Source organism: Panicum virgatum, chromosome 3N, assembly GCF_016808335.1.
Source record: "Panicum virgatum strain AP13 chromosome 3N, P.virgatum_v5, whole genome shotgun sequence".
Lineage (NCBI taxonomy): Eukaryota > Viridiplantae > Streptophyta > Magnoliopsida > Poales > Poaceae > Panicum > Panicum virgatum.
The window spans coordinates 67,391,795-67,402,378 of record NC_053147.1 but is presented as its reverse complement, the minus strand read 5'-3'; the positions used below and the strand labels follow the sequence as shown (position 1 = coordinate 67,402,378).

Sequence of the window (10,584 nt, the reverse complement as noted above, 5' to 3'; positions counted from 1 at the left end):
CTATTTTCACCATAATTGAGATCTCGTTGCTTATTTTCACCATATATAGTTTCTTCAAAATGTTTGTTGCAACTAAAATTTAGTGTAGTTGTTTTTTTTCGCAATATTATTCTTTAAACATGTGCGATGTCGCACGTGCACCCTACTAGTGTGTATTAATATGAGTAAATTTTGCATCGTACCTGCTTTTATTTTCTTGATGATTGCTCAACAACGAACATCCCGGGCAGCTCCTTGGGGAAATTTGGTGCCGTGCTCACTGCTCAGAGTCTGTGACCCTGTCGCTCATCGGCGACCACGGCACTGGCGCCACGGCGGATCTGCTCATCTCCGCCTCGTCCAGCACGTCCTCCTCCGTCGCGGCCGGCGGCCTCGCCTTGGGGTCGAACCTCTTGCTCTTCGGGTTGGTCGCCGGGTCGTACCTCTTGATGACCAGCACCGACGCCGACGTCCTGAACTCCGGTGACACCAGGTAGCTGCCCACGGGCCCCAGCTCGTCGGGGTTCTCTCCACCAGCGGCTCCGTCGGCGGCATCCGCCCCACCACGAACACGTTGAACTTGGTCAGCGAGTTGATGGTCTCCAGCACCTCCTCCTTGGCGCACGCCTCGCGCTCCTCGAAGTGCACCGACCCATCCTTCACGGTGCCGACCTTGGACTTGAAGGTCTCGATCGCCGCCTCGTCGCCGGCGCTCTCCTCGTCGGAGTGCGAACGGTTAGGCCGGCACCTTGCCAGCGTGACGGCGACGCTCGGGTGCTCCGCCATGCGCGTGGCGTAGGCGAGAGCTTCTCGGTCGTCGGGCCCGCCGAAGAAGAGCATCGCGACAGAGAAGGACACGTTCTGGGCGGACACCTGCGCGGGGCCGTCGAGGCCACGGTCGATGAGGACTGCGACGGAGCAGGGCGCCTCGCGGAGCACGCGCTTGTTGATGGCGTGGTACGGCGAGCCCAGCGACTGGAGGGAGTCGTCCTGCTGGAGCACCTTGTGGTATGGCATGACGACGATGGCGGCGCGCTTGCCGGCGGCGCTGTCGATGACGTCGCGGTGGATGGTGTCGAGGTCCGAGATGGCCGTCATGGCTCGCACATTCACGGAGCTCAGCTGCTGGAACGCCTCGAACGCCACCACCAGCAGCCCCTCCTGGTCGGCGCTGTTGAAGAACGGCACGCCGTTGCGGCGGGCGCGCTGGACCATGGTGATCGACGACGACCGCTCCGAGAGCTCCACGAAGTGCATGGCATACATGACGAGGCGGCGGTGCCCGGTGCCGCGCGACGCCTCCACGAGGTTGAGCAGCGTGGGGATGTTGCGGCTGGAGTGGAAGCAGGCGAGGATGCGCAGCTCGCCGTCGGCGTCGCCCGGCGCGCACTCCACGGTGCGGCGCTTGTAGGGCACTGACGGCCGGCCGCGCCGGCTTGTAGATGGCCATGACGATGGGCGTCGTGATGAAGGTGGTGAAGAGCGCCATGAGCACCATGATGGCAAAGGCCTCGTCGTTGAGAACCTTGCGGTCCCTGCCGATGTTGAGCACGACGAGCTCGACGAGACCCTTGGTGTTCATCAAGAAGCCGAGCGTGATAGCCTACCAGACAGGGATCTTGACGAGCAGTGACGTGGCCACCGCGCCGCCATCTTGCCAAAGCATGCCGGCGAATGGCCCCTCCTTGGGAATGACGACGCCGACGGCGAACGCGCCGAACAGGGTGTTGGACTTAATCCAGGGAGTGCCACGTTGGCGTGATGGAGTCAGCAGGAGCGCGTCTTCAGGAGCTCATGCAGGAAGTGGACGCGGCGAGAGCGCCGGGCGTGCGTGAGTGCGTGGGTAAAATAACATGCGGTGTGCATGAGTTTGTTTCCTTCTTTTGCGGATCGTGAGTTTGCATGATCTGAGTTTGTGAGCTGCTAGTATAAGCAGCCGTCAGTTGTAAGTTTGTTTTTTGAGGACACTCCAATCAATCAGAGAAAATAGCTCTGTCCTCATAAACACTTTCCTTGTTCTTGTTTCCCCTGTATACTCTGTTCTTCCTCCATTTTCACTGGTGTGTGCAATTGTTGGGATCCTAGGCTCATTACCAACATCTGGTATCAGAGCTAGGTCGCAAATTGCATGCCCAAATACCCTCAGTTCAATCCGATGTCGATCGTCACTCAAGGCAAGGCATCGCGGGCGAGCGGCGGCGGGCCGGTCGTCTACCTGCAGTTTACGGCGACGAACTACACCAGCTGGGTGATCAGGGTGCAGGCGATTATGGAAGATCAGGAGGTCTGGGAGGCGGTGGAGCCGGCGACAGGTGCGGCCGTCGACACGAAGAAGGATAGGAAGGCCAGAGCACACCTCCTTCAGGCACTCCCAGAAGATCTCTTGATGCAGGTGGCGAACAAGAAGACGGCGAAGGAAGTGTGGGACTGCCTCAAGACAAGGTTCATTAGTGCAGATTGCGTCAAGGCGGCGCGATTGCAGACGTTGAAAAGTGACTTCGACGCCCTGCGCATGAAGGACGACGAGTCCCTGGACCAGTACGCCGGCAAGCTCACCGGCATGGCTGTCAGGTATGCAAACCTGGGCGGCACTCTCAATGATGCTGCTCTGGTGAAGGAGTTGTTCGACACCGTGCCGGATCGCTTCATCAACGTCATCGCCGACATCGAGCAGTTCTTTGTCTTGAACACCTTGGCGTTCGAGGAGGCGGTGGGCTGCCTCAAGGCGTTCGAGGATGGCCAACGGCAGATGGCCAGCTCCTTCTCACTCGGGCTGAGTGGGAGGCACGACAGAAGGAGGCGGGCGAGTCCTCGGCGAGAGGCAAGACGCCGACGAGCGGTGGCCGTGGCCGCGGCAGAGGTCGTGGCCGCGGCGGGCGCGTAAACACGCCAGGCAAGGAGAGCGCTGGCGTCAATTCGGGAGGTACCCGTGATAAAAGCCACATCGAGTGCTTTAACTGTGGCAATTACGGCCACTACGCTAACAAGTGCAAGCAGCCCAAGGAGGGAGAGGCACATCACGCGCGCGCCGAGGACATCGAGCCGGCACTCCTGCTCGCGGTGTCAGAGGAGCTGACGCCGCTCGAGCAAGGGCAAGGGGAGCACCAAGCCACGGTCTTCCTCAACGAGGAGCATGTGCGGCCGGACCTGCTCCTGGCTGATGGTGGAGAGCTCAATCGTGATATCTGGTACCTAGACAACGGGGCCAGTAATCACATGACTGGAGACAAGAAGTTTCGCGAGCTGGATGAAGCAGTCACTGGGAAGGTGAGATGTGGGGATGGATCCACAGTTCAGATCATGGGTAAGGGTTCAATCCTATTCGATTGCAAGCATGGGGAGCATTGGTTGTTGCAGGAGGTGTATTACATCCCCAGGCTGTGCAGCAATCTCGTGAGCCTTGACCAACCCACGGAGATTGGGTACAAGGTGGTCATGGACGGGGCTGAACTCGAGGTGTTCGACAAAATGTCCCTGAAGCTGATCATGAAGGTGCAGCGTTCCCCAAATCGCCTGTACCAGATTGAGTTGAAGGAGGCCAGCCCGACCTGCCTGTTGACTAGTTTGGAGGACCCGGCGTGGCTCTGGCACGCTCGCCTAGGCCATGTCAATTTCCAGGCGGTGAAGATGCTCGTTGACAAGAACATGGCGGCGGGAGTGCCGCCAATCTCACACCCGGACCAGCTGTGCCACGGGTGTCAGGCGGCGAAGCAGACACGCTTGTCGTTCCCACGAGTGGCGCGATACCGGACGGAGGAGCCGCTCGGACTGGTGCATGTAGACTTGTGTGGGCCCATCACTCCATCGACAGCAGCGGGTAACAAATATTTCATGCTGCTTGTTTATGATTTCTCCAGGTGGTTGTGTGTGTATGTACTGAAGAGCAAGGATCAAGCCTGTGCTGCGTTCATCAAGTTCAAGGCTGAGGTCGAGAACATGTCTGGACATTGCATCAAGACACTGCGCTCCGACCGCGGTAGGGAGTTCCTGGCGTTCGTGTTCGCGGATGTGTGCGAGCAGGCAGGCATCAAGAGGCATCTTACTGCGCCCTACTCACCACAGCAAAATGGTGTAGTGGAGCACAGGAACAGGACGGTGATGGAAATGGCGCGGTCACTGTTGAAGAGCATGAATGTCCCGGGCAAGTACTGGGGGGAGGCAGTGAGGCATGCTGTCTACTTGCTGAACCGTCTGCCGACGAAAGCAATGGGGGAGCGCACCCCATTTGAGGCTTGGAATGGAAGGGAACCGCACCTGGGGCACCTACGAGTGTTTGGATGCATGGCACATGTAAAGCCCGCAACGCCGCACATGAAGAAGCTTGGTGACCGAAGCAAGCAGATGGTCTACTTCGGCGTCGAGGACGGGTGCAAGGCACACAGGCTATTCAATCCACGTCATGGCAAAATTGTTGTAAGTCGTGATGTGATTTTTGAAGAAAATTTGGAGTGGAACTGGTGTGCAGGTGCAGGTGGCAGCGAACCAGCAGAGTTCACTGTTGATGCTGAAGATTGGGTGAGCCCCTCTACATGGGCAGCAGCAGGTGCTCCGGCAGGAGCGCCGGGGTCACCGCCACCTGCTGTTGTGAGCACGCCTAGTGATGCATCAACGGCAGGAGTGCCGGAAGCTGTGCCTGGTGCATCGTCATCACCGGGAACTCCGGCAGTTGAGCCTTCTCTGGAGCAGAGTGCTCTAGGGACACCCGGTTCTAGGAGTCCGCAAGAGGGACCGGTTCGTTACCGTTCCCTGGAAGACCTCTACCAAAACACATCTCAGGTAGAGCTCAGCTATGATTCTGATGGAGAGGCCCTACTTGCAGAGATGGAGGAGCCATCTTGTTATCGTGATGCAGCAGGGAAGTCGGAGTGGGAGGAAGCCATGAACCGGGAGATCGAGTCAATTGAGAAGAATGGAACGTGGACACTGACCACGTTGCCTGCTGGACACAAGCCCATTGGACTTAAGTGGGTTTACAAACTGAAGAAAAATTCAGAAGAAGTGATCAAGCACAAGGCCAGGTTGGTGGCAAAAGGGTATATGCAGCAGCAAGGCATTGATTTTGAAGAAGTCTTTGCACCTGTAGCCAGGTTGGATACTGTGAGGCTGATTCTTGCTATTGCTGCAAATCGTGGCTGGGAAGTTCATCATTTAGATGTTAAGTCAGCCTTTCTGAATGGAGAGCTTGAAGAGGAGGTATATGTGTCACAGCCGGAAGGGTATACTGTGAAAAACAAGGAGCATCTTGTGCTAAGATTGAGCAAAGCTCTCTATGGCCTTCGGCAGGCGTCACGGGCTTGGAATATCAGGCTGGATAAAAGTCTGGAAAATCTCGGGTTCAGAAGATGTGTGCAGGAACAGGCAGTATACACAAGAGGAGAAGGGAGAGCTGCAGTTGTCATTGGTGTCTATGTTGATGATCTCATTGTGACAGGAGGTGATCCAGAGGAGATTCAGGTTTTTAAACAACAAATGACAACTGAATTTGACATGAGTGATTTGGGGCTACTATCATACTATCTTGGCATTGAAGTATCTCAGCAAGAGAATTGTCTGATAATCAAGCAGACAGGCTATGCAAAGAAAGTGCTATCTCAGTTTGGGATGTCTGACTGTAATGCGACAAAATATCCAATGGAGCAGAGAGCTCATTTGCACAAGGACCCAGATGGTCAGACAGTGGATGCCACTGAATACAGAAGAATAGTTGGCTGTCTCAGGTACTTGTTGCATACTAGGCCAGATCTTTCTTTTGCAGTTGGTGTAGCAAGCAGATTTATGGAAAGGCCAACTATGATGCACCACAAGGCTGTGAAGCAAATTCTCAGATACCTGAAGGGAACTCTGAATTTTGGCCTGATATACAATCAAGAGGGAGCAAAGGAGGTGCTTACAGGCTACACTGACAGTGATTTGGCTGGTGATCTTGATGAAAGAAAGAGTACTGGTGGAATGGCTTTCTATTTAAATGGAAGTCTGGTGTCATGGTGCTCACAAAAACAGAAGACAGTGGCACTTTCATCATGTGAAGCAGAATTTATGGCAGCAGCAGCAGCAGCTTGCCAAGCACTTTGGCTCAGGAGTTTGCTGGGAGAGCTGACACGAGAAGAGCAGGGGCTGGAGAAGCTCTTTGTGGATAACAATTCAGCTATTGCTTTGATGAAGAATTCTGTTTTTCATGGGAGAAGCAAACACATTGATACAAAGTATCATTTTATTCGTGAATGCATTGATAGAGGCCTGATTTCAGTCCAGCATGTGTGCACTGAAGAACAAAGAGCAGATGCTCTGACGAAGGCATTGCAGGCAGCAAAGCTAGCAACTATGCGGCACCTGTTGGGTGTGTGTGATCTTGGTTCACTCCAGGATTAGGGGGGAGTATGTTGGACTTAATCCAGGGAGTGACACGTTGGCGTTCTAGTCATTGGCGTGATGGAGTCATCAGGAGCGCGTCTTCAGGAGCTCATGCAGGAAGTGGACGCGGTGAGAGCGCCGGGCGTGCATGAGTGCGTGGATAAAATAACATGCGGTGTGCATGAGTTTGTTTCCTTCTTTTGCGGATCGTGAGTTTGCATGATCTGAGTTTGTGAGCTGCTAGTATAAGCAGCCGTCAGTTGTAAGTTTGTTTTTTGAGACACTCCAATCAATCAGAGAAAATAGCTCTGTCCTCATAAACACTTTCCTTGTTCTTGTTTCCCTGTATACTCTGTTCTTCCTCCATTTTCACTAGTGTGTGGATCCTAGGCTCATTACCAACACAGCGCGTGGATGCCGATGACGTCGGTGAGGAAGCCGCCGGCGAGGACAATGGCACCTTGATGGGCTCGCCCTCGCGGCACCGGCGCGCCATCCACGCCAGCACCGGCTTGAGAAGCACGAACGCGCCGAGGACGAAGCCGGCGGCGGTGTCGAGCACCCAGAGCGAGATGATCGGCGAGCTGGAGCCCGAGAGCGCGATGGCGAGCGCGAGGAGGATCCACGCCATGACGTCGTCGACCACAGCGGCGGAGAGCGCCATGCGGCCGAGGTCCGTGGTGAGCAGCTTCAGCTCGGTGAGGATACGGGCGAGCACCGGGAAGGCGGTGATGGAGAGCGCGACGCCCATGAAGACGAGGAAGGGCGCGTGCGGCGCGTCCTTGACGATGGTGGCGCGGAAGGCGAAGGACGTGCCGATGCCGAGCGTGAACGGGAGCGCGATGCCGGAGAGGGAGATGGCGAGGGCCTTCCTCCCGGTGTGGCGGATGGCGGAGAGGTCGAGCTCGAGGCCGACGAGGAAGAGGAAGAAGAGCAGGCAGCCGAGGTTGGCCAGCGTGTCCAGCACCGTCATGCTCTCCGGCGGGAAGACGGTGTGCAGGAACTTGGTGCTCCGGCCCAGCGCCGACGGGCCAAGCAGGATCCCTCCCTGCACACACCATTGCCGGTGATTACGAAACAAGTGTCTACTACATACTCATGCTAGTCAAAACAAGTGACGATTTTGCAGTTCATGCTGGTCACTATTTTAACTTTGTTTTACAGTATTTATATGCAAAGGTGTTTAGTAGATCGGTCAGTGTGCAAATTGAAAACCAGACTTTCCTAACTAGGCCGGCAGTGAGAAATTAAAACGTTACTTTGACACAGTTCCTAGATATGGAAAAATAATCGCGGGCTTATATCAAATCCTCTCACTATCGGACAACGAACATTTGCTGTGTGTCTAAGAGTTCGCCGTGTGCCGTGTGCTTCAGGGACTTTGCCTTGTGCCAAAGGCACATGACAAATAGGCCGGATCCCGTAGTGTCTAGTAACGACATTAAGGTAAGTAGCGTGCTACAACAATATTATATTTTTAACATAACAAATTTGGAACAATGTGACCTTAGTTACTTATCCAAAATTTTACATATTCTTGAACGAAGGGTCATCGAGGGGTCGATTACGATGATCTCGGCGATGACGCGGGACTGCCGGAGCAGGCGGAGGAGGTAGGCGAGGCCGCAGGTGACGACGACGACAAGGCAGATCTGGAGGATGATGAGCGGCAGAGCGCGTAGTCCAGCGGGTTCTCCCCTGGAATGCCCGTGCGACGTGACCTTCGCCATTGTTACCACCTTCTCCACTTATTGACTTCGAGCTAGGCAGCTAGCTAGCTCCCACGCTCTATTTGGCTGCTGCCGAGATCTAGCTAGTACGGCTCCGTACGGACCTGTCCTCCTACTGGCATGACGGCTGCAGTGGTTGGGATCATAGTCACAAAGATTCGGGGTCGAGGGACGGGGTCGAGAAATGAGGTACGATCCTTGTGAAAAGTTTTTACAAGGTGGGGACGAAAATGACCCCGCGTTTCCGGGACGGGATCGGTGTTCCCGGGTCGAGGAATGGCACCCTCGACCCCGTTTTCTGTGACTATGGTTGGGATGGCTGCCCTTACTTGCTGCGATCAAAGATATGGAAACGCCCTTGCTGGCGGGGGCTGCCAAACGCTAGGGCTCCTGACGTAGGGTGTTGTTGATCTGATGGACAGTGAGCCAAAGCTGATGGACACGTGAGCCAAAGCTGGGAACCGAGCCCCGCGAGCCGAGCCAGAGCGTGCGTCCGCAGAACGAGCCTACAGGTCTCGAACGAGCCTCCTCCTCACGAGCGTGGGATCAAATCTGCGGCCACGCGTGGATCATCGGGAGCGGGTCCGCACGGGAGGCGGCGTGCGGACGGTCCGCACCCAATTTTTTTCGAGGCCCGCCATGGGGTGCCCCGGCCGATGGCGACCGCGCGCGCTCTGGCGCCTACCAGCTTCCAAAGCAACGGCGCCGTACCAGCGATGATGTAATATCAAGTGTGCGTAACAATGACAATTAATTGGCAACTACATGTGATAACCTTATTTTAGGTATTATGAACTTATTACCTACTCTCTATTTTCTTTTTAAAAAAATACACAATGCAGATACAGATGAATACTTGCACTAAAATATACATGCGTATATCGTACACATATGAGTACATTTTTGCGAAACACGGTACATACGTAGATGCTCACAAAGACACGCACACTCACCCCTATGAATACATGCACTGCTGAGAGACCGAGTCGGTAGATTCTCGATATTGACGAAGTCACCACTAACGCCTCGCTACCGATGGGCATATCGCCTACCACAGAAAGAATTGAGTGGCATACCGCTCGCACATAGCTTGATTAGGGTGCGATGATGCATGATCTAGAGATCTCGACCACTCAGTTCAAGGAGTACTCTCCCACTGCTCCTAATGATGGTCGTAGGGGTGCTAGAGGTCAGCGTAGAGCCGAGTAGAGACTCAGAAAGAGAGCACAGGCAGAGGCAGCCGCCGCAGAGGATCCTTTCGCAGCCGCTGACGCTTCTCTTGCAGCTGTAGAGGCCCAGTTGCCCTAGTTCCTAGCCACAGACGACGAGGACTCCGAGGACGACGAGGACTTCATTCCCACTATTCCCGTCTGACGAGCAGCTCACGACGACAAGGCCGATACGTCAGGGTGTAGCGAAAATGGCCTCTCATGCCATATTTCAATATAATGTTTTGGCGATTGATGACACACACAACACTTGGACTAATATATGTGTTAAGATGATCATTATCATGCTTATAGGTCCAAGAGATGAAAAGATACAAAACCCCGAAGAAATCAGGTCTAAAGGACCAAGACAGAGTTAATTTGCACTCACCGGTTAAACCGACGTGAGGCAAATTACATACAACGGTGCAATGAGCTCAGAGAAGACTTAGTCAGCAGAGTGCACCGGATGAACCGATGATGGGAAAAATGATGGCGTCGGTGCAATGGACCCAGAAACTGAGGTTAGGGTTTGGCGTCGGTTGAACCGACGATGCCTGAAGACAAGCGTCGGTGCAGTTGTCCAGAGACTCCGTTTTTGTGGTTTCTGAGCTTACATACACCGGCTAAACCGACGATGCTTTTCAAGAGCGTCGGTGCAATTGATCAAGTAGCCGTTGGAGCAGTAATGGCTAGTTGCTGGGAAAAAGCATTCACCGGTTGAACCGGTGATGACAAAAACTGAGCGTCGGATCAACCGGCATTAAGAAATTTCGTCAGCCTTTTCCCAACGGCTAGTTTGAGGGGTTGGGCTATATATATGCCACCCCACGCCTCATTTGTGTGGGCTGGAGACTAAGGAAGCATAAAAGAGTTGAAGATCCTCTCCAACCACCTTAGAGCTTCATTGTACACCATATAGGCTTAAGCACACTTGTGAGAGTGCTTAGTGCTTGATTAGGCTTAGTTCTTGAGAGAACTAGCTTGAGTGAAAGCCTTGCTGCGGCAAGCATCTTGTGTACTCGTCGTGTGACCCTCCGACTTGGTGTGGAGAGGCAACGACACTTTGTGCGGGGAAGGAGACCCCTCTTGGTGAGAAGCTCCGATAGTGGAGACAGTGCCGTTGGTGACGCGTCGAGAGAGACGGTGGCGGTGGCCTTGTCTTGGTGACTTGGGGTCACTTAGCCTTTGCTTGCCGGAAGCCTTGGTGGCAAACGCAAGACGGTGATCAAGCGAAGAGACTCGGCATCACACTTATTCTTGTTGGACAAGTGGCCGTGGACGTAGGGAGGGACTTGGTGTCCTAACCGAACCAC

The 10,584-nt window shown here is 54.5% G+C and overlaps 1 pseudogene; it reads right to left on the bottom strand.

Annotated features, from left to right (window-relative positions):
* Positions 1-256: 256 nt before the first annotated feature.
* On the bottom strand, positions 257-8,060 carry LOC120668051 (annotated as a pseudogene).
* Positions 8,061-10,584: the final 2,524 nt, after the last annotated feature.